We start from the raw sequence: 25,158 nt of genomic DNA on the forward strand, positions 1-25,158 counted from the left end.
AATGTTTTAAGAAGGCTTCTTGCTATATTGCCCAGACTGCTCTTGAGTTCCCACGCTTAGGTAATTTTCTCTCCGTTGTCTCCAGAGTGCCAGGGTTACAGGAGTGCACCACCATATCCAGCGAGTTTATATTTTGATGGGGATGAGAGACCCTCAAAATTGTAGTGGACTTAGTTGACTGACCTAGAAGTATATTTAGTTTTGTCTTTAGCTGAATGTTTTACTATCTCCTGGGTCCTATTGTTGCTGTAGAGAAAGAAACTGTCAGTTTAATTGACTTGCTGAATACAAATGTCATATTTTTGTTGTGGTAAAATACTGTGTAGATCACATAAAATGCATTTTTAACAACTTTTTTTAAATATTTTTTTTAAAGATTTATTTATTTATTATATGTAAGTACACTGTAGCTGTCTTCAGATACACCAGAAGAGGGCATTGGATCTCTTTACAGATGGTTGTGAGCCACCATGTGGTTGCTGGGAATTGAACTCATGACCTCTGGAAGAGCAGTCAGGTGCTCTTAACCGCTGAGCCATCTCTCCAGCCCCATTTTTAACAACTTTTAAGTGTACAGATCAATGGTGTTGAGTAATTTTAGTTGTATGGCAATCACTACCATTTTTTTCTGAACTCTTTTGTTTTATTTTGTTTTGTTTTTCAAGACAGGGTTTCTCTGTGTAGCCCTGGCTATCTGGCAACTCACTCTGTAGACCAGGCTGGCCTCAAACTCAGAGAGCCATCTACCTCTGCTTCCTGAGTGCTGGGGTCACCACCTAGGCATCTCCAGATCCCTTTATCTTCCCAGACGAAAACTTGACTCTATTAAACATTAACTCCTTATTGCCCCAGCACCACTTTTTTTTCTTCCTGTCTCTATGAATTAGACTATTCCAGGTATCATTTCAGATTTTTTAAACTACATTTTATTTATTTTGTGTGTATGTAGGTGCCTGCTCATAGCATGGCAAACACGTGGAGGTAAGAGGACAACCTGGAGGAGTTGGTTCTCTTTTTAGCCTGTCAGTCCCAGGGGTTGAGTTTGGATTGTTAGGCTTGGTGGCAGTCACCTTTACCCGCTGAGCATCTTGCTGACCCTGCAAGGGTCTTACATTTAAGGCTGAGCATTTCATTGTAAGTTGTTGATATACTACACTCTGTCCAGCCCTCTATCTGTGGACCACTTGAGTTGCCGTCACCTTTTGAGTATTCTTTTTTCTCTTTCTCCTGAGATAGTGTCTCTTCTAGCTCAGTCCTGCTTGAACTCACTAAGTAGCTGAGAACGACCTTGAGTTTCTTCTTCTCCTGTCTGTCTCTCCGTGCAGGATGCATCCATATATCCAGCCACAGGTGCCTCTAAACCTTTAGTTTATTGTTTATGTTATGTCATGGTAATTCTGTATTTGAAGAACCTCTAAGTACCTTTAGTTTATTGGGCTTGTCTCCAGATGTGAGATGTTACATCATGGTAATTCTGTATTTGAAGAACCTCCATAGTGGTTACACCTTTTTACATTCGCAGTGTGGGGTGCAGTGAATGAGAATGTGCCTCATAGATTGGGTGTTTGAGCATCTGGTCCCCAGGTGGTGGTGCTGTTTGGAGAATTGGTACAGCCTTGTTGAAGGAAGTATGTTACTAGAAGGAAGTATGTACAAGAGTTTAGAGACTGCCTTCTTCCAGCTCTCTCTGTGTTTGTGGTTCAAGATGTGAGTTCTCATGTAACCATGCCTTCTGCTTCCTTGTTATGCCATGACGGTCTCTTATCGCTCTGGAAATGTAAGCACAAGTAAATCCTTCTATCTAGAAGTTGCCTGGTCATGGTGTTTATCATAGTAACCGAAAACTTAAAGGAACTGTAAGCCAGAATAAACCCTTTCCTCTCCAGATTGCTTTGGCAGACTGCTTTACCAGAATAGAAAGGAAATTAACACGCTGTCTTAATTACTGTTGTGTGACTGCGATTAGGGCACCATGACCAGTGCTTCCTAGGTAAGCGCTCTACCACTGAGCCAAATCCCCAACCATGACCAGAAGGCTTATGGAAGACAGTTTCTTCTAACTTCCAGTCCCAGGGAGATAAGAGTCTGCCGTGGCAGGGAGGCCTGGCTGCAGGTGGCAGGGTCAGAGAGCTGAGCAGTCACATTCTCAGCCACCAGCATGAGAAGAAAAAGTGCAAGTAGGGTAAGGGTATGAACGTCATGACTTTCTCCAGCAGGGCTGCATGACCCCCTCTCCCCCAAACAATAGCACCATGAGCTAGGGACCAAGTGTTCAAATACACGATTCTTTGGAGGACATTTCTTGTTTAAATCACTACCCCTTCAGCTGTCCGCATACAAAGATTTTAATTTCTTCATGAATTTTTTTATTACACTTATAATTAAAAAAAAAAAAAGTAACCGCAGCTCATGGCATAGAGTCTCAGTGTGTTGTGATGTGCTTTTCCCTAATGACCAGTGATGTGGACTATTTTTTTTTTTAATTGAGTGTTTCTTATTTACATTTTGAGTGTTATTCCCTTTCCCGGTTTCCGGGCAAACATCCCCCTAATCCCTCCCCCTCCCCATCCTCCCCCCATTGCCGCCCTCCCCCCAACAATCACGTTCACTGGGGGTTCAGTCTTAGCAGGACCAAGGGCTTCCCCTTCCACTGGTGATCTTACTAGAATATTCATTGCTACCTATGAGGTCAGAGTCCAGGGTCAGTCCATGTATAGTCCTTAGGTAGTGGCTTAGTCCCTGGAAGCTCTAGTTGCTTGGCATTGTTGTACATATGGAGTCTCGAGCTCCTTCAAGCTCTGATGTGGACTATTTGCCTGGCTTTCTTGGGGAGGTTTCCAAGTCCTTTGCTTGTTTGGGTTACGATGTTCACTTTTGTTGTTGGGTCATCGCACCCGGCTGCTGATGTCTTTGGTTTACTTCACCAACATTCTTTTCCCCTTGAGCACATTAAATATAATGTGCTATGTTCATTTTTGACTATCCAATTGCCCCAAATGTATCTGCCTGTTAAAACAACCAACATTTATTATTCTGAGTGTCAGAGATGTGAGAGCAACTTAGCTTGGCTGTTTTGCTGTTACACTGCTAGCTGGAGCGCCAGTCATCTGAAGGCTTGTCTGGGATTGCAGCATCTATTCTAAGATGTCTCACACACGTCACCACCAGTAGGAAGCTGGCTCTTGTTGCATGGGTTTCTCTGGTTGTCCTTACACTGATGGCAGCTTTCTCCAGTATTCCCCTTACTCTGTGGGTTAGGAACAAATCTAATTCTACCCAGAGAGGGAACTAATTGTCCCTTCTTGAAAGAAGTATCAAAGAGTTTGACTGGGGTGGGGGTTGGATGTAGTTCTGTGGTAAGTGCCTGCTCATCTGATGTGTGTGAGGCCACAGGTTAGATGGTCAGTACTGAAAGCAAACAAACAAACAAACAAACAAACAACCCACGTATTCTTTTTGAGTTAAAAATCTTAAGTAATCCAGTCTGGTTTCAAACTTACTGAGTAGCTGAGGGTGACCCTGAACTCAGACCTTTTCTCAGGAGCTGGGATTGATGGGTGAGTACACCACCATACCCTGCTAAGATGCTTCTTTATTTAAAAAACAAAAGAAAAACCAAAAAACAGGACACAGAAGCACATTTTATGATTTGATAGACTTGGTGGAGCTAATACTAATAATGTGTCTGACATTACTCTAGACCAGATGGCTTACACAGTCCACTTTACCTTTATCGTAACATGGAAGATAATGGAGCCGTCTTCAGTAGTCCAGTCACATACAAGTGAGAGAAGACAAGAGGCTGCATAGCAGCGTGAGCCACAGTAGCATGGGGCTTTCACTTGGGAGATCTGTTGATTTCAGTTAAGATTTGAAGGCAAGCGTTAAGTTAGACTGCAGGGAGAGAGTGGAAGTGCTTCAGACGGAAGGAGCAGAATGTGGATGTGGAAAGGCAACGTTTTCCAGCTCCTGAGTGGAAAGCTTGGTACTCTGCGTGTTTAGCACACTGTTTATCTTAATTTTCTAGGGAAACAGAATTGGTAGAATAAATCTATATGTACATAAAGCAGAGTTGTTAGAGTGGCTTACAGGCTGAGGTCTAGCTAGTCAACAATGGCTATCTTCCAGTGGGAATCCCATATTCCAGTAGTGTTTCAGTCCACGAGGCTGAACGTCTCAGCTGGTCTTCAGTATGTGTTGGGATCAAGAATAAGTTGGCTCTGATGCCAGTGAAGCAGGGTTTAGTACTGCAGTGGCAGGACAGACGAACTGGCCAGTGAAAGTGAAGGTGAGCAGGCAAAAAGCAAAAGCTTCTCTCTTCCATGTCCTTTATGTTGACTGCCACGAGAAGGCGTGGCCCAGAGTGAGGATGAGTCTTCTCACTTCAAATAATCCGATTAAGAGAAGCCCCTTAGGTATGCCAGCCGCTTTGGTTTTTACTTAATTCCAGATGTAGTCAAGACTACCTATCACAAGTAGGTTTTGTTTTTCAGTAAAGACATTAACAATACCTTAAAACTGTTTTCCTCCATGGTCATGGTGGTTGGTGTGGACTTGCAATCCTAGGATTGAAGGGGCAGAGAGAGGAGGGAGGGTCATCGTAAATTTGAAGCAGCATAGGGAGACCTTGTCTCAGCAAAAACAGTTTTTCAGTTATTTCTTTTTATTCTCCATTAGCAGAACCAATACGGTGTGTGAACAATTTCTAAGCTCTTTACAGGTAGTTTTGTCAAATACTGGCTTTTTGAAAATATCCTGTTTAATATTCATAATTAGGTTGTTGACTGTTAGAACAATGAAGTATTTTAACTTTCATAATAAATTCCCTTGTTTAAATTGTGTTACTAGGAAAATAATAAGTAAAATTAGTTTTAATTTTAAAATTTATTTTTATATAAAAGTCCTTTGGCCTGGTGGTGATGGCACATATCTTTAATCCCAGCACTCAAGATTAATAAACACACAGGCAGATAACTAATTTTGAGGCCAGCCTTGTCTACAGAGATAGGTCTAGGACATCCTAGGCTACTCAGAGAAATCCTGTCTTGAAAAAAAAAAAAATAGGACCTTTGAAGGGATTTTATTAGAAACAATATTTTAGGAATAAACAGGTTTCTGTTTCATAGGAATTTTATTGATCTCAAAATTATGACATTTACAAAAACCAGCTAGTGTTAGTACTGTTTTCACTGTGTAAAGGGGATGGTGTCTTGTAAGTGAATTTATTATCAATTTACTAAATTAAAACATTGTTCCTTTCCAGGCCACTAGGGGCTACTCCTGTATTTAGGCAGAAGATACAGTTACCACCACAGCTTAAAACTCATCTCCCTTTTAGTGTAATTAGCACTATCTCATTTGTGTGCACGAACAAAGTGGACTTTTAAGGCTGGTTTGAGCTATTAGTTTTGATAATAATATGACTTTTGGTAAGGATTTGCTGTAATTTTACTATTTACACTTACTCACTGATTTGATGTATGTGAGGAGTTTAGAAGACAACCCTTGGAGTCTGTTTTCTTTCTACCATGTGGGTTCCAGTACTGGAACTTAGGTCATCAGACTTGGCAGAAGGCCCCTTATTCACCGACCCATCTTGCTGGCCCTGCTTTGTGTTTAAAATGTAAAAATTCATTGGCCAATTTTTCTAATGGTATTGCCTCAAACTGACTACTTTGATCACTTGGGGAAAAGTTACAGTTTTCTTTTTTGGTTCAGAACATGTTTCTTACTTGTTTTTTTTTTTTTTTTTTTTTTTTTTACATTATACAAGTCTTTATAAACTCAGAAAAGCTGGTATCTGGTTACCATATTTTTCCAAAATCATGTGCGCTTTAGAGACAGGATATTCATGTTACTTTCAAGAGTATTTAACAAGTGGAACGGTGGTGCGTGTGCCTGTGGTCGCAGCATTGCTACCCTGGAGGGAGACAAGTAGGGGCTCCTCATTGCAGGACTAGCTGGGGCTATGTGATAAGGCCCTGTTACCAAAACCAAGCACATGGACAGCTAGTCAAGGTATTTAACAGTTGTTTATTGTCCACATTTCTTTCTGGTTACATAGGAAAATATAATGCAGTGTAGTTTATAGAAAAGTATGATTTAAAGAAAAATATATGAAGCAGAGTGAGAGAGTGCCCTTGCTCCTTTCTGTTTCTACTCCCCGCTGTGTCATGTCATCCAGGTTGGTCTTAAATTTAGTATATAGCTGAGAATGGCCTTGAACTTAGTTCCATATTTAATATGGCAAATTTGCAAGAGAATAATTTAGGCATATATGCATTAAGAAAAGTGTGTGTGTGTGTGTGTGTGTGTGTGTGTGTGTGTGTGTGTGTGTGTGTTTTCATCCATGTGTCTGTCCTGGCTTCTACACCTTTTTCCATGCCACTAGGGTTCAATCACGGAAGCCCCATCTCTTATTTAATCCTACTTAGTTTCTAAAGTACTCGCCTCTAGACATCATAGAGTGAATTCCTGACTTCATAATGGAGATTAAGTATCAGTGTATGAACCAAATGGGGTATACACCCAAATCCCATCTGGATCACAGCATGTACTTTACAGTTAATGCAGCCTGTACTTTCCCACTTGAAACAAACTTCACGTTTTGTGACACCCCCACCCCCAAAGACTTAATGTTTCAGAAAATATTTTGCTCAGCCAAATTGTATTTATTGAGACATTCCTTCCAAAAGACTAATTTTGTTATGTTGCACAGGCTGGTCCCCAAATACTGTGGCCTAAGCTGTCCTCTTTCCTTAGACTTCTTGGTACTTGGGAATACATCTAGTTTAAACTTTTTTTTTTTTTTTTTTGGTTCTTTTTTTCGGAGCTGGGGACCGAACCCAGGGCCTTGCGCTTCCTAGGTAAGCGCTCCACCACTGAGCTAAATCCCCAGCCCCTTAAACTTTTCTTTATTCGTATGTAGTGCTGGGGATTGAAGTCAAGTCTCTACACATGCTTGACTCTACCACTAAGCTACATCCTTAACCTATTAAAGAATCTTTTTTTTTTTTTCCTTTTTTTTTCGGAGCTGGGGACCAAACCCAGGGCCTTGTGCTTGCTAGGCAAGCGCTCTACCACTGAGCTAAATCCCCAACCCCAGCATCTTACTTTTTATGTGCCTTTTAAAAAGAGTTTTAGTGTGTATGCAACTTTTGGAAGTCCGTTCTCTCCTTTTCCCGTTTGAGTCCTAGGATAGAACTCAGGTCATCAGGCTTGGTGGCAGGCACCTTGACCCAGCTGAGCTTTCTTTTTCTTTTTTTTTTTTTTGGTTCTTTTTTTCGGAGCTGGGGACCGAACCCAGGGCCTTGCGCTTCCTAAGCAAGCACTCTACCACTGAGATAAATCCCCAACCCCCCAGCTGAGCTTTCTTGATTATTTGTAGTAAAGTGTATTTTTCTCAGACTACTACAGCAAGGAAAAAAAAAGCAGTTTTACAGCTTGTGTTTAGAGTAGTTTGCGTTCTCATCTTCATGGGATCACACACCAGCATTGAGTGTAAGGCAGAGGGTTTACCATTGGGCGATAGCCTCAGACCCAAACTTTTAATTTCTGTGGCCATTTCCAGTCGATGTTCAAATTTTTAAATTTTAGATTTGTTTTTTTTTAATTTCCTTCTTTTTTTTTTTAAAGATTTATTTATTTATTTTATTTATATGAGTACACTGTAGCTGTCTTCAGACACACCAGAAGAGGGCATCGGATTCCATTACAGATGGTTGTGAGCCACCAGGGGGTTGCTGGGAATTGAACTCAGGACCTCTGGAAGAGCAGTCGGTGCTCTTAACCACAGAGTTATCTCTCCAGCCCTAAATTTTAGTTTTGTATGGTTTTTCATATATCACTGTATAGATTATTGGTTACTAGTGGGGGGAAGTCTTGACTTTAAAAATCTGAACTTGGGGAGAGGACTAAAGGGGTCATCTCCTATAACCAGGTAATACTTCCAGCGGAGGGACCGGGACACCAACCTAGACATAAAACCTTCTACCTACAATTTGTCCTCCCACAAGATGTGCCGGAGTAAACGTGGAACGGAGATGAGGGACGGCCAACCAGTGACTAGGCAAGCTTGAGATCCATGCCATGCGAGGGAGTCTGCCCCTGACACTATTGATATCCTGCCATACTTGGAGATAGGAACCTAGTATAATTGCCATCAGAAAGGTTTTACCCAGCAACTGATGGAAACAGATGCAGAGACCCACAGCCAAACATTAGGTGGAGCTTGGAAGAGGGGAATAAGGGATTGTAGGAGCCAGAGGGGTCAAGGACACCACAAGAAAACCTATAGAACCCACTAACCTGGGCTCGTAGAGGTTCATAGAACCCGAACTGTCAACCAAGGAGCATACATGGGACTGACGAGGCTCTTTGTACCTGTGTAACAGTTACACAGCTTGATCTTCCTGTGGGACTAACAGTGGGAGCAGGGGCTGTCTCTGACTCTGTTACCTGCTTTTGGGACCCGTATTCCTCTACTGGGCTGCTTTTCTAGCCTCAATAGGAGAAGGTGCATCTAGTCCTACTACAGTTTGATATGCCAAGGCTGGTTGAGATCTATAAGAGGCCTCCCTTTCTCTGAAAAGAAAGTGGGAGGAGGGCTAGGAGGAGAGGAGGGAGGGGAAACTGTCCAATGTAAAGTAAATTAATTAAAAAATCTGAATTGAGTATAGGTTAGTGGCAATCTTCAACCTAAATTAGAACAATACAGAGTATGTGATAAGAGAATATTTATGTATAAAATAATTTCATAAAGGGAGAATACTATAGTTACTATAGAGTATCATACCATAGTTAATTATTTAATTTTGAAGAAATGGACAGGCATATAACATCAGCATTTAAATTTAAGGCTTTAGGTCTTAAATTTAGTATCTTACAGCCTGTTGCCCCTTAGTAATCCCCACCCACTCAAATAAAAGGAAGAAAGAAAAGAAAAAAGAAAATTAAGTACAATAGTCCTTTTTGTTGAAATTGGCAGAATCGGTACTTGCTTTTTAAATTATGATTTATAGGGGTTGAGGATTTAGCTCAGTGGTAGAGCGCTTGCCTAGCAAGTGCAAGGCCCTGGATTCGGTCCCCAGCTCTGAAAAAAAGAAAACAGAAAAAAAATTATGATTTATAATTTTCACCTATCGTCATTTGAGGGTCTCCTCTTCTGATAGTGTCATCTGCACTGTGGCTTTCATGTCAGCTGACAGACGTGTTGTTCACAAGAAAGTTGAGTACCTTTAATAATCTATATTAACATAGTCACGGAAAAGTGGATTTCTACTTGCTTTCCTTTTTCAACTCCTTTCCTGCCCTGTCTGGTCATTACCAGACCTATAACTTTAACGTTTGCGTAGTCTACATGTATTCTGGAATATTCTTTTTTTTTTGGTTCTTCTTTTCGGAGCTGGGGACTGGAATATTCTTTGTTGTTTGCCTTTGGCAATGTAGTTTCTGATAACAGTGCTACCTTTTATAAATGAGTTTTTAAATTTGAGCTCTATCCCAATCTTTGGGGAGGGAAGAAGAGGTGAAGGATGAGTCTATGGTCAGTAGCTAATATCAATGACCTACATAACGTACCCTCCATGAGCCCACAGGACTGCGTTCCTGCAGATTTCTGATAGCTGAGTGTAGAAAGGGAGTGGTTCCTGCAGGACTGGAGGTTTTATGTCCTTTGTCTCATCCTTCATTTGTTGATGTGTATTCCTGTGATAGTCTGTATTTTAAAAATAGGACACATAGACACAAAATGTTTCTCTAGATAGACAAACACCAGAGGAAATGTTAAAAGAACCCTGATGTACTAGCATCAGAAGTGGGCAAGTTATATGGAACTGAGCCCTCACCAGTAGGCTCCGATGCCATCTGTGGATTAAAGTGTCAGAACTGATTTGATTTAGAGGATGGATGCCCAGTGTGTCACAGCTGTTTGCTCCTGTTGTCAGGCTTTATAACCTGTGGAAGTGTTTGGATGACTGCTTTCCTCTCCCTGGATGAGCTAATGAGTGGAACTTCCTAGTGACAGTGTAGTTGCTAGTTAAGATAGGACACAAGGGAGTAAGAATGACATCCTAAAATGTTACTATGCTCCGAGAATTTGTTAAAAACCATAACCAAACATCTTAGAATAAGAAATATGTAATGTTTTTGTCGTTAGTGTTGTACAACCTTTAAATTCTTTACTCCTCCCTTGCTGAGGTGCTTACCTGGAGCCTTCCTCGTGGAGTCCGTGAGCTGCGTCCCCAGAACATGTTCTGCATCTTAAGAATGCAGAGTGAACTGGAAATTTTAATTTAATTCAGGCATTGTTACTACTGTTCAAATTTTAAATTTCATTTAGTTTTGAAAAGTTAACATATTACTAATTGAAGATTTCAGAAGTATACATTTAGTCCTGTCACTTCTTTCTGTTGCCTAAGAAGCAATTGATACTCTTAGATTAAATACAACATTTATGTTAAAGAACTCCTTCATATAATAAGTAGTTAGAGCTAACAGCATGGGTCTGAAGTCAGATGCCTTAAGCTTGTCTACTCAGCATTTGCTGAGCATCTAACAGGACATAATGGTGCTGGGAGTAAGCAGTTATGTTTTCACAGCCCTGCCTTGGTGGCACTTGCATTGTGGTGGTCTGGAGACAGACTCTTAATTTATTTACTGTATCATGTGGTAGTGAGTTCTGAAGAGAATAAAGTTGAGTAAGAAGACAGGGTAATGGTGACACTGTTTTGGATAGGCTACTGATAGGGTGACATTTGAGTAGAGAATTACGTTCTAAAGGACTTTGACTAGTGTTTTGGCAGAGAAAGGCATTGCAGGGAAAGGACTAGGACGAGATTCTGGAGGGAATGTTTAAAGCAGAGAGGCATCCTGTTTGAAAATGGCAAAGGAAACTAGAACTGACTGTGTGGAAAATGTAAGGAGTCATACATAAACAGAAAAAATGAGGCACTTAAAGATGGGTAATCTGAATTGCTGATAACTTGGTCATATGAGACTTAGAGACCTTTGTGAGAAATCAGAAGAGGAATCTTTTGGAGGTTTAGGTTGAAAAAGTTCAATCTAGCTGCTTTGTAAAAATTAAATTCTTGGGACAAAGATAAGAACAGAGAGGCGGTTACGAGGCCAAAATAATGGTAGACTAGACAATACTGATCATTGCAAGAAATGTTTTTAAATTTAGCTACATTCTAGTTTTTCTCAAGCTCTACATTTGAAGAATGGGAATAAAAATAATAAACTCATAATAATATTTTTATAATATATTTTGATTCTATGTACCTTCCTATCTTAAACTTTCCCAGGATGCCCTTACATGTCTCTCTTTCAGTATTCTGAACCCAGTTAGTACTGCCCGTATATGTACTGAAGGTAGGGTCATTTTTAAAGTATGAACAACCTACAGTGACTACACCCCTAAGGAAGAATGCCTCGCTCTCCAGCAGCCACAAACTGTCTGTAGCTCTGGAGTAGCTCAGGCCTTGGGAGCCCCTGCCCCACCAATGCTGTAGTTTTGGCTGGAGTAACTTTGTACAAGTAACATGGCTGCCTTATTCACAACAGAAGAAAATGGAAGCAGCCAAATATCCATGAAAATGTAGTGCATATATACAATGAAATTTTATTTAGTCATAGAGAAAAATTAAATTATGAGATTTGCAGGCAAGTGAATGGAACTGGAAAAAATTATACTGAGGTAACCCCAGGCTCAGGAAGACAAATGCCAAAAATTCTCTTACATATGGATCCTATCCCTGAGTGTTTAGTTTGGTATATTTAATTTGGAGTGCCTATGAAAGCCAGGAAACAAGAAGAAGCCATGGCAGCACAACCAGTGGGATAGTAAAGAGTAGAGCATAGGTAAAAGAAAAAGATATTTTAGGTACATTAAAAAAAATTAAGGTACATTTAAAAGTGTTTGTATATGTGTGTGCTTGCATTTGTGTTTATGTATAGTTATGTACATGTGTGTGCAGTGGGTGCCCCTAAGAGCCAGAAGGAAAAATAGGTTCTGGAGTTTGTGATCCACCCAAGTGCTTTCCAGCCCCACATAGAGTTGTAGTTGTTTGTTTGGTTTGGTTTTTTAAGACAGTGTATTTCTGGCTATCCTGGAAGCCTATGGAGATCAGGCTGGCCTTAAACTCACAGAGATCCTCCTGCCTCTGCCTCTACATGTATATAAACACACGTACATGCACATGTGTGCAATAAATTTTTTTTAAAAAACCCTGAAGAGGAAAGTTATTTTGCTCCTGACTATTTTTCAGTCTGGCTTGGGGGTTGCAACTCAGAGACACCGCACTTGTGTAGTTTGTACAAAGCCTGGGTTCAGTCCCTAGTGTGTGCGCTGCCGGTTTCTTCTTTCAGATTTATTTACTTTTATGTGTATGGGTATTTTTTTTTCTTTTTACTTTTTTTCGGAGCTGGGGACCGAACCCAGGGCCTTGCGCTTGCTAGGCAAGCGCTCTACCACTGAGCTAAATCCCCAACCCCGTGTATGGGTATTTTATCTGCATGTATGTAAGTCCAGTGGGTATTTGACCACAGATGTCAGAGGAGGGTGCTAGATCCCTTGGAACTAGAGTTGGAAATGGTTGTAAACTACCAGATGAGTGCTTGAAACTAAACCCAGGTCCTCTGTAAAACAAGAGCTCTGAATCGCTGAGCCGCTTCTGTAGCCCCACAGAAAGGGTCTTGATTGTCGCAGCAGTCTCCAAATGCCATAAGAATGTGTGTGTGTGTGTGTGTGTGTGTGTGTGTGTGTGTGTGTGTGTGTGTGTGTGTGAGAGAGAGAGAGAGAGAGAGAGAGAGAGAGAGAGAGAGAGAGAATATGAATGTATGTGTATATGCGTGGGTATAGTTTAGAAGGCAGATTGAGGGATTTTCGTCTTCCATGTGGGTCTAGGATTGAGCCTGTCAGCCTTGACAGAACAGCAGGCACCTTTACCTGCTCTGAGCCCAGTTGCCAGCCCAGCTTCTTGGCTTCTAAGGGTGATGGAGGGGTTGACTACGAGTGCTGACCTAGCTTGACCTTCTTGTGAATCTACACATGCCAGAGGCTCACATAGGACTATTTTCTTTAATCTCCCTTTTAGGCTGGTGGAAGACAGACCAAGTAGGAATGTAGTAGTCTTTGAGCAGCATGCCTGGGCAGGCAGCTGTACTGTTAGAATGTGTCTGACAAATGCATGTGCATTCTTCATGCTGTCAGCTTGCACCATTACAAGTTGCAAAGATGGTTAGGTATTGAATTGTGTATTTGATGCATGATTTTCCCCCATTGCCAAATGAGATAATGCCATACTTTTTAATTGTGTTTTTATACTTTTGTTGTTGTAGAGAGAAGACCTAGAAGAGTTTTGTAACTTTGAAAGAAGGATAAGAGATTGTGAATATAATATAATGTGAACCGACATTTATCATTTTAAATGTTTGCTGAAATAGAAAATTAGTATTCCTAATTTCAGATAATTTTTATTTATATTAAATTTTACATTTTTATTTTTAAATACATTTTATTTGAAGTTATAGTAAGATATGTGTGATGTACAAGTTACCATCTTACCAGATGTTTTATTAGGCTCTGGTTTTATCTTTATGGTGTTGTTACAGCCCCTGAAAATAATGTACCACCACCACCCACGGTGGCACTTAGAGAATAGGAGCTCCTCTTTCTTTCCTCTGGCCCCTGTCTCCCACTTGCTCCTGGTCCTGAGACTACAGTTCTCTCCTAGAATAGTCCTGTGAGGGGACCAAGGGGAAGAGAGATGGCAGGCTGTAGACACTGCCTCTGTAGCGCTGGAGCTGTGAAGCATTAGGCCTGCAGCTCTGCTTTCCTTCCTTCAGCCTTCCTGACAGCTCCTCTGAGTTGGGTGTGGTAAAGTGGGAATATATCGCTTTTCTTTTTCTTTTCCCTGTTTCTTCTTGCCTATTAGCTTTCATTGACTCAAGCCAGGAGTGCTCGTGTGCACGTTTGTGTGCGTGTGTGTGTAGGCCAGAGTTTGGGGATTTGAGGGGCTGTGTTTCTTGGTATTTATCTACCTTATTTTTTGGGTCAAGGTCTCTCTCTGTGACTCAGCTAGCCTGGCTGGTTGGTATGCCCCAGGGATCCTTCTGTCTTTGCTTCTCTGGTCAGAAGTTACAGGAGTAGGGTGCCTGATTTTTGCATGGTCCTTCAGCTTCTCACTCCTCATGTTCATGCATCAAGCATTAGAGCAGTTGAACCCTCTCCCCAGCTTTAAGAGTTCTCTTAAGAGCCCTTTGCTTTTGTCTGTACTAGTAGACATACTTCTTTTTTTTTTATTTTTTGGTTTGTGTTTTATGATAGCATATCATTTCATCCAGACTGACCCCAACTTGATGTACAGTTGATGCTGGGCTTGAATTCCTGCCCTTTGCGTCCCCATTTCCCAAGTGCTAGGACCATATTCATAGGCTATCACATCTGGCTTAACTGCAGTTATTCTTGCTCTGTGATCCCAAAAGTATTTGGTTATATTATAATGGCTGGTTTGTTTTTGTGTTTCTCCTATTAGTATGTAAGGGTTTTTAAAATCTTTTAAAAACATTTATTTCATATGTGTGTGTGCACTCTAGTGTGCATGTTGCCTGTGCCAGAGTATGTATATGTCCAGCATGTGCAAGAACTCACTGAGGTCAGAAGAGGGTACTGAATCCGCTAGAACTGGAGTTTGCTTGAACTGTGCTTGCTCCTTTGCGGAGAGCAGAAGTTCTCATAACTCCTGAGCGTTCTCCTTAGCCTCATGAGGCTATTTAAAAAAGTTTAAAACTACATTTTTAAAATTTATTTGTATGTGTATATGTGTATGGGCACTGAGATGGCATAGTACATGTATGTGGGTTGGAGGGTAACTTGTGGGAGTTGGATCTCTCCTTATTTTAGATATGGGCCCCAGGGGTCAAACTCGGTATCTATACCTGCTGGACCAATGACAGTGGCTTATTATTACCTTAGTCTCCCCTAGCTCTGTCCCACACTTTTATTTATTTGTCTTTGTGTGAATGTATGTGTGTGGCATTTTCACATCAGAGTGTGTGGAGGTCGGAGGACAGCTGGAGACGTTGGTTCTCCTTCTGCCATGTGTGCCCTGAGGATTAACTCAGGCTATCAGGCTTGGGGGCAACTTCCTTTACTCACAGAGTCATCTTGACAGTCAGATGCTTTGCTTTAAAAAAAATAAATAACATTTAACTGAAACTGTTTCTTGAATTATCTAGTATTTATAACATGTGCTGTGATAGAATATCCTGGAAATTAAAAACTTATTCCCTTGGCCCTTTTGTCTTCTGTGGTGCTAGAGATTGACCTGCTGAGGCATTGGCCTGCGAGGCAGTGCTCTACCTTAGAACTAGCCCCTCCTTGCCCTTTCAAGGTGAAAATTGCTTAGACACGTGACTTGTGAAATAATCAGTTATAAATAATTCCAATGAGTAGTTATTGTAACAGTCATAATTAGTGTAATGTGGTTGCTTATTACAGGATTGGGATTTGAGATAGGAAGCTCAGAATTACAAACTTGGCCTTCGTGTGGAGGAGTTATCTGTGCACTCTAAATAATTGTACTGAGTGATGTAAGCCATAGCTTCTAGATAAGTATAGCTGAGCTCTATGCATTCACCCTGGTGACTCACTGAGGTGTCCTCCTGCCTAGATGTGATTGTGAACTGCAGTTGTTTCCCAGTTTCCCCTTCCCATCAGCGCTGCTTTTCTTCTGTATCCTGACGTCAGTTGGCACCATGTATGTTCCTTAGAATTATGACTCAATAAGTTGTTCCCACGGAAAGCTTTTAAAAGATGTTCTTCCATTTGGAAGTACATAATCTTCATCATTTTACCATACAGTCTTATGCTTCCTATGTGCTCCCTAATCGTGAGAGCAGTTAGGTAAGACAGTAGTCAAGGAACTTGCAAGCATATTAAAAATTGCTTTTTTCCCCCTTTTGGCTTGAATTTTTTTTCTTTTCTTTTTTTTCGGAGCTGGAGACCGAACCCAGGGCCTTGCACTTGCTAGGCAAGCGCTCTACCACTGAGCTAAATCCCCAACCCCTTGAATTTTTTTTTAATACAGAATCAAGAATTTAACCTGATGGTGGAGGGCTTGCTAAACATGTATGGACCCTGAGTGTGAATGGAGGGGGAAGAAGAAAGTGTAACATGCAAATAATAGTTTGAAAAGTCAAATGTATTTGTTTATTTAGCTAAACATTTCAAGTGAACAGATTAAGCCGGATATGGTGCACACTTTTTTAGTCCTAGAACTCGGGAGGACCCAGAGCAGGCAGATCTCTGAGTTCGAAGTCAGCTTGGTCTGGAGAGTGAGTTCCAGGACAGGCAGAACTACACAGAGAAACCCTGTCAAACAAACAAGCAAAACAAAAGCCAAAAACATGACTACTTTTTTCCTTGGTCCCTTGGGCCAATTCTTTTGTGCTAGTTATTTGCCTCTAGAAGATTGACTTTGGAATTCACTCTGTAGAGCAGGCTGGCCTTTCACTCATGGCGATCCAGCTGTGTCTGCCTCCTGAGTGCTGGGAGTAAAGGCATGGACCAGTACTCCCTGTGATTGGTTCTTTCTAGAATCAGTTTTTAAATTTTTAGAAAATTATTGTAAAATGTATATACTATTGTTTTCCATCTCACATATTTTATATATACAGTTTGTCTTAGGGTTTTTTTTATTTTTGTTTTCTGTAAAGAGGCACCATGACCACAGCAGCTTCTGCAAAGGAAAACATTTAATTGGGGCTGGTTTATAGTTTCAAAGGGTTTATCGTCATGGTAGGAAGCATGGTAGCATGCAGGCAGACATGGTGCTGGAAGAACTGAGAGCTCTATGTCTGGATTGCAGGCAGCAGAAAAGACTGTCCCACTGAGTGTGGCTTGAGCATCTGAGACCTCAAAGCCTGCCCTGAATGTCACACCTACTTTTACAAGGTCCCATCTCCTAATTTGTGTCTCTCTCTGTGGTCCTATGGGGCCATTTTCTTTGAAACCACCACATAGTTCCATGCCATTAATTAAATTTATAGTGTGTATATGACCATTACTGTTGTCTATTTATACATTTTTTTCACCAACCACTGTGGAGAGTCTTGTGTCCAGCAAAGAATGCCTTCTCATTCTTCCTCACTATAGATGTTTTGTGTAAGTGTAATATTTGTTGTTCAGTGTTTAGTGCATGTTAGTGTATTGTCAAGGTCTAACACATTGCAGCATGTTTCAGAACCTTGTTCATTTTTCCTGCTTATCTATTTTTGTGTACTACATTTTGTCTATTAATCTGTCAGTGGACACTTAGGTTCTTTCCACTTTCTGCCTATTATTAAGCATGCTTTCTGAGCATCAGCACCTGGCAGTATCTGTCTAGTCCTTGGTTTCAGTTTTTAAAAGTGTATACCTAGGAAAGGAATATGCTAATTCTGTGTTCATGTAGTGGTCACTCCATTTTTATATTCCTACCTACAATTTGCAGGGATTCATTCTACAGAAATAATTTTACTTACATGTTCCTAATTCAAGGACCTTAAATGACTCTCAGTCTATTATTTATCACTTTACCTTTAAAAAACAGAGGGTGAGCTGGCTCTGTGGATAAAGCACTTGCTGGGCAGGCCTGACAACCTGAGTTCATCTCTGGAACCCACATAAAGTTGGAAGGAAATAATAGAATCTACAGTTTACCTCCACATGCACACCATGGCAGCCATGCCTCCCTACGTACAGCAATAATAATAATAATTAATAATAACAACACAGTAATAATAGTAATGACAACAACAACAACAACAATAATAGGCACAAAGCTTTGATTACCTGTCAGTGTTCTGTCTCTAAAGTTCCAGCTGGCGTTTCACTTGATGGTAGCTACAAGGCTGAACTGTGATGACTGGCATCACAGTGAATTGGCACGAAGTCATATTTGCAGTATATTTATCCCTCTCTTCCTTTTATTTTGCTTTTATTCACTTTTGCTGTTTTAAGACAAGTTTTCATGTACTCCAGGCTAGCCTTGAACTTCTGATCCTCCTGTTTGCATATTGTTCTGTATGTAATGCTATCCCTACAGATGCAGTAGGATACTTGTTTAGGGGCAAGTACATGCAGAACATAGTACATCTGTAATAAGTAGGGTCCCTGGTTCATGGGTCCATAGCATGGACATTGTGTGAGAAAGCTGTTTTACCCTAGTATACCTTTTTCTTCTTGTCCCCCCCCCTTTTTTTAAGAATTATTTATTTATTTTATTTATGAGTACACTGTAGCAGTCTTCAGACACCAGAAGAGGGCATCAGATCCCATTACAGATGGTTGTGAGCCACCATGTGGTTGCTGGGATTTGAACCCAGGACCTCTGGAAAGAGCAGTCTGTGCTCTTAACCACTGAGCCATCTCTTCAGACCTTGTTTTTTTTTTTTTTTCCTTTACCATTAATTTATTTATTCACTTTACATCTGATCTCAGCTCAGTCAAACCCCATCACCCGTCTCTCCTCCATCCCCTCCTCCCTTTCTCTTCTGAGAAGGGGGAGAACCCCCCCCCCCCTCTGGGTACCAACCCACCCTGGCATATCAAGTCCTGCAGGACTAGGCACATCTTCTATTGGGCCAGACAAGACAACCAATTAGTTCTCCAGTATTCCTTTAAGTACTTAGGAAAAAAATTTTTTTTCTTTTTTTCGGAGCTGGGGACTGATGCGCTTGCTAGGCAAGTGCTCTACAACTGAGCTGAATCCCGAACCACAGGAAAAATAATTTTAGTAGCAGTTTTTCCTTGACTATTGATGTCTGAGAGGACTGTGACCAGTTATAAAATGTGTGACCAAAATGCTACTTTTCAACTTGTTACATAATCTTTTAATGTGTGTCAGTTTTCAGGGGAAAGATTTCCATTTTTAAAATCAAAACCTCAAAAGTTCCCTAGGAGCTACCAAGATGGCTTAACTGGTAAAAGTATTTGCTACCAAGCATGGTGATGACCTGTATTCATTCAGTCCTAACGTGGTTGAAGGAGAGAATTGAAATTTGACTCTTGCAAATTGTCCTTTGACCTGCATTCAGAAACATACACGCGCGCGCGCGCACACACACACACACACAGAGAGAGAGAATATAAAGGTTTCTTTCAATACTTGAGTTTTTTAATATGACCTGAGTGAGATAACGAAGTGACCTTAGCTCTTCTCCATAATTAAGTGAAGTCAAGTCCTTGCTTAAGTCCCACATTCTTTACCTAATGTTTATTGGGATCTTTGTGCATATAGTGGAAAATGGCAGCAATGCCTGACTACTGTTGTGACCTGGAGCAGGGGACTCTTTTGCATCCTGTTTAAGGATCCTGTAGTTGGAAGGGTCTTCCAGTAATATTCTTGGATCTTGACTTGTGCCATTTTGGCAGAAGCCTCAAGGGTTGGGCTAGATCTCACTGGATCTTTGAAATAATTGGAATGTTTAGTGTAGCAACCAGGGCTCAGGGCTCCAAGAGTAATTTTTATTTGTGTGGTTTTGTTTACCTTTTATAGAGGTTTTTATTTAGTGATTTTCTTCAAGTGTGTGTGTGTGTGTGTGTGTGTGTGTGTGTGTGTGTGTGTGTGTGTGTGCGCGCGCGCTCTCATGCATGCATGTGTTCCATGGTATAAGTGTGTGGAGGTCAGAAGTCAACTGTACCCATAACACATTTATGGGTTCTGGTGATTGAACTCAAGTCACCAGATATGGCAAGTACTTTATTCATTTTTGGGTTTGTGATGGGGTCAGGGTGTCATTTATCTCAGGCTGGCCCTCCAACTTGCTGTGTAACCAAGGATGACCTTGAACTTAATGATTTTCTCCTGCCTCTCCCTCCATCACACTCAGTGTTTTTATTCTTTGCTTGCTCACTAGAAATAGGGACTCTTTTTTTTTATTTGTCTCCAGCATGTCTAGTGCATGCCAAGATCCCTGAAGCCTGGTGTTCAGTCCCTGGCTCTACATAAAAGGAGATGTGTAGAGCATGACTGATCCCAGCACTGATGAGGTCGTAGCAGAAGACTCAAAGTTCAAGGTCACTCTCATCTACATAGTAAATTCAGGTTGGCCTAGGCTGGTTTAAAGCAAAAATAAAACTATTGATTCATTCCCTCCTAAGGTCTGTACATCAAAAGTAGAATTTTGTTCCTAAGTGAACTAAACTACTTGAATTTTCTTAAGCTAGTTGTGTTGGATATTCTTGGTTGTCAACTTGACTACAACTGGAATTAACTAAAACCCAAGTGGTGGGTACACCAGTGAGGGAATGTCTGTCTGTCTGTCTTTCTTTCTTTTCTTCTATTTTCTTTTCTTTTCTTTTATTTTATGTGAGTATGCTGTCTTCAGATACACCAGAAGAGGGCATCAGATTCCATTACAGATGGTTGTGAGCCACCATGTGGTTGCTGGGAATTGAACTCAGGACCTCTGGAAGAGCAGTCGGTGCTCTTAACCTCTGAGCCATCTCTCCAGCCCAAGGAAATGTTTTTAATTAAATAATTTGAAGTGTGAAAACCCACCTTCAATCTAGATCTTTGGAGGTGGGAAGGTCCACCTCTAATCTGGGCCACACCTTCTGGTGGCAGGCTATATTAAAAAAGGAACGCGCGCGCGCGCGCGCACACACACACACACACACACACACACACACACACACACACACACACACACACACAATGTATAAAATATCCATTTTATCAGTTCTGTTTTTCAAGAGAATCCTGACTAGGCTCAGGGAAAATATAGCAACACTAAAAACTAAAATGATTGCTGCCAGTGAAAGCCTTTTATTTGTGTTTTCTTATGCTACCTTAATATGCTAGACCTTTGCCTTCACCTCCCAAAGTGAGATAACAAATGGAACGTTTAGGAAAATTTTAACTGCTTAAAATTTATATGTTAAGAATGGATGATAATTGATTTTCATCAAGTTTTTAAGTCTTCCTTTCAACTCTAGAGGCTATGGCAAGAATTTATTTTGTATGCATTCTAGTTTTCTGTCACTGTTCCTTTTTGTTAGCCTGGTGGCCTAACAACCACCATCATTTCTCATCATTTATTAGACTCACGAAGCACCACATGGCAAGCACAGAGCTTCCCGGGAGGTTTGCCAGCCCACACTGGACCAGTACAAGTGTGTGTGTAGCCTTCCTGATGTGGGCAAGACAGGGACAGAAAGCCTGCACAGTGGGGGGGAGGGGCGCTAGGAGTCAAGGTGGAACTCACTGGGTATCATCTGTCTGTCTGCAGCCTTGGCAGCCTATTGCTACTGTGCCATGTATGCCTCTGCTTTACCAGTGACTAAGAATAAATTCCAAACAACAATTTGGAGACAAAAAAGCCTCCCCAAAAATCTCTCCATTTTTTGTTTGTTTGTTTGTTTGGTTGGTTTTTGTTTTTTTGTTGTTGTTGTTGTTGTTTTTTTTTGTTTTGTTTTTTTGTTTTGTTTTTTTTCCCTGAAAAAAAATTCCAGGGCTGGAGAGATGGCTCAGAAGTTAAGAGTACTGGCTTGGGGGGGGGGGGTGGAGGGGGGTGGAGAGATGGCTCAGTGGTTAAGAGCACTGACTGGGGGTTGGGGATTTAGCTCAGTGGTAGAGCACTTGCCTAGCAAGCGCAAGACCCTGGGTTCAAGGCCCTGGGTTCGGTCCCCAGCTCCGGAAAAAAAAAAAAAAAAGCACCGACTGCTCTTCTAGAGGTCCTGAGTTCAATTCCCAGCAACCACACGGTGGCTCACAACCATCTGTAATGTGATCTGATGCTCTCTTCTGATGTGTCTGAAGACAGCAATAGTGTACTCATACAAATAAAATAAATCTTAAAAAAAAAAAAAAAAAAAAAAAAGGACTGGCTGCTCCTCCAGAGGTCCTGAGTTCAATTCCCAGCAACCACATGGTGGCTCACAACCGTCTGTAATGGGATCTGATGCCCTCTTCTAGTGTGTCTGAAGTCAGTGACAGTGTACTAGCATACACAAAATAAATACAATCTTAAAAACAAAAAACAAAACCAAAAAACTCCTCTAAGAGATTTCACAGAAAAGCAAGGGGAAAACATTGCAAGAGGAATAAACCCCTCTCACCACATTCTGTTTTCTGCTTAGAGCCAATAGGAAAATTGCAACTATTAAAAAGATGTAGAAACTATGGATAATATGAGTGGGCTGATTAATTTTAGGTATATAGATAGGTACAGGGGATATTAGTGGAGAGCACCAAATAGTATCAGGAACAGTTTATCTACACAGTGAAGGTAGGGGAATGTTCTTAGTTCCTTGATCCTAAAGATAAAGAGGCAGGCATAAGGAAGTTAGTTAGCCCAGGGCACCCAGACTGTGTATCCACTTTGAACAAGGATCAGAAAAATTTGGGGTTTAAACAAAGAACGACATCTATGCCAAACATGATTCCCCCTGTCATTTCATAGTCATTACAGTAGATTTACATATTATCGAGCATTGTAATATGGGCAGAAAGATTGCCCAGTTTTAGGGCAGCCTGGGCTACATGTGACCTTGTCTCAAAAACAAAAAAAAGTACACGGGAGAATATGATTAGCCTTGTGTTGTCAAGGCTTGCTTTACAGTCTTCCTTGGTAGGAGATTTGATAAAAGGTCTTCATTTTATTTTACTTAAACAATTTTAAATTATTTTAATTTTACCTTATGTGTGAGTGTTGTGCCTATCTGTCTCTATGTGTACCACGCGAATGCTTGGTGTCCCCAGAAGGCAGAAGATAGCATCAGATCCCAGGACTGGGGTCACAGTTGGTTTTAAGCCATCATGTGGGTACTAGTTATTAAACCTCTTACTCTGGAAGAGCAGTCAGAGCTCTTAGCCGGAGAGCTCTTTCTCCAATCCCTGTGGCTTTCATTTTCTTGTTTGTTTTTGACACAGGGTCTTTCTATGTTGCCCTGACTGGCCTGAAATATGTTTTCTAAACCGGGGCCTTCAACTCAACACATTTATCAGTCTCTGCAGGCATTTAAGGCATGAGCCATGATGTGTGGTCTTTCTATAAACTTTTAATTGTAGTCTTTGCTTTTTAAAAATATTAATAATCTATTATGGTTTTGTGTAGTTTTTTTTAAAGACAGCCGATTTGTAACTTATTTCAGAATTGTTTTAGACATTAATTCAATTAATTGTAGTAGATTAAACTTGTTTATTAGTGTATTAGAGTTTTGGCCCCTCCTGTTTTTCCCCCTCTGAATTGTTTTTCTTTTTTTCTTCCCTTTTTTTTTTTTTTTTGATTCAGACTCGTATTTTTTTCCACTCAAACAAAAAAATAAAGAAACCAAAATAAACGTGTGGCATGTTGAGAAAAACTGGATTAAACCAAGTTGAACTTCTAAGAACTTTTCATGTGTTTATGAACACTGAATAGTTTATAATGAAAATTATTTCTTAAGTATAATAAAACTTACATAAACAATGCAATGTGCTATAAAACTAAGGGTTTCATAGGCACCAGGACTTCATAAAAAGCTTCAGGAGAGCTACTCAGGGTGAGCCGCAGGATTCTGTGAAGGAAGACACCGAGCCAACTCTTGCCACTAGCCATCACCACTGTGTTCACAACTGCAGGGCTGTTACACTGCACTCTCCGGTGTTTTTCCACTTGCTGGTCAAAGTTCCTGGAGGAGAACCCTGCTTGGAGGAAATCCACTGGAGTAAGAAGGTATTTTAAGCCAGGCCCCCAGACTCAGAGGTTAGATGAGTGGTTCTGCTAATGTGAGCTGGGGAGAACAATAGCCTATGCCATTGCTTTGGTTCCCTCTCGCTGGTGAACCTCTGCCTCCCCTTGACAGCAGTGGGGACCCTAAACCAATTTCCTCCCTGGTTTCTGGAAAGAGAAACTCATCTCCAGGTTGTAACTGCACTGAAAATTCCAGTGGGGCAGGCAACACAGTCGCCATCTTGTTGGAGTCACAGAAAAGAACTGGCTCATCACATTCTTTCCTGCAGAAGTCTGGGAACAACTGCTTCCTAGCCTGCGAGGATGGAGGCAAAGCCTCGCAAGGCACCCAGCCCAGGGAGAGAGGCTTTCTTTTTTGTGTTTCTTTGAGTCTCTGTCAACTTTAACCTGATCAGCTTTCTCCTCAGGGGATTCAAACACAACACCCTGGGTTCTTGGCCTGTTTAGCCCCCTTTCTAACTGCCAAAGCACATTTGTTTTCCTCAAGGAGGAACTCGTGTATTGCTGCACAGAGTGTGGAATCAGAAGCATAGAGAGCCTAGGACTCAAGCTGTCCTGAAAGAACTTTTCACAAGGCTGTTGACGGACTATGAGCACCACCTGGTAAGGCCTCAGAGCCGCAGTGAAAGCTCGAAGCTCAGAGTAGGGTGAATGGTCAGAGTAAGGGATGCTTCCACTGAAGCATGGCAGAATGACAGATCTCCACGTGGTCCACAGTGTGGATGCGCCCACCCTCTTCCTCACTGTGAACATATCTGCCAGGCCCAGCAGCTGGACCATCTCCAGGCCTTAGACTCAATAACTACCCAGGTTGGCAACTCAAGGACTGGTTGCTCCCGCAGTGACTCTTTTTCCTAGACTATAGAGTTCAGTCCAATCTTTATGTTAAATTGTGGGAACTGATGAATTAGCTGGACACTCCTTCTGAGTAGTTTCTTGTCTGGAAGGAAGAACCATGGCTGGATTGCAATTGGTATTTTATAGATATAAAGTATGAATCTGTTTCCTCGGTATCAGAGCGGACTCCTTCAGCGAGAATGGTGTTTATCGAAAATCACCTGTGTAGAGAATTGTTCCAAAGTATCCTTAAAGAGAGACATGACAGAACCAGGGCAGTGATTGGCATCTATGAGGGTTACAGTCATGGTTTCTTGCCCAGTTTCATCTAGCAGCTCATCATATAAGGTGGCTCTTACCAATCTCCAGGGTTCAGATCCACTGCTTAGACACCAGCAGGCAATGGTGCAAGAACTGGGCAGTGACGGGAGCAGTAGAGGGGCCCACCCTGTGATTACAGTGCATGTGGGATAAGAAGAGCCAGCACACAGCAGTGGGCGTTTGGGGGATTATGACTCTGTTTATGGTGGGAGGGTGGGGAGTCACCCAGTGGACTCCTCTTCGTCTAGAACACCATTCCTGAGCGAGGCTTCCACAACAGCC

The 25,158-nt window shown here is 41.3% G+C and overlaps 1 protein-coding gene and 1 pseudogene across 7 annotated transcripts in view; one reads left to right on the plus strand and one right to left on the minus strand.

Moving 5' to 3' along the window:
- Positions 1-25,158, plus strand: part of Abl2 (ABL proto-oncogene 2, non-receptor tyrosine kinase) — a 95,130-nt gene that overhangs the window by 21,583 nt on the left and 48,389 nt on the right.
- On the minus strand, positions 23,464-25,020 carry Dclre1b-ps1 (DNA cross-link repair 1B, pseudogene 1; annotated as a pseudogene).

Source organism: Rattus norvegicus, chromosome 13 (assembly GCF_021556685.1).
Source record: "Rattus norvegicus strain SHRSP/BbbUtx chromosome 13, alternate assembly SHRSP_T2T, whole genome shotgun sequence".
Taxonomy (NCBI): Eukaryota; Metazoa; Chordata; class Mammalia; order Rodentia; family Muridae; genus Rattus; species Rattus norvegicus.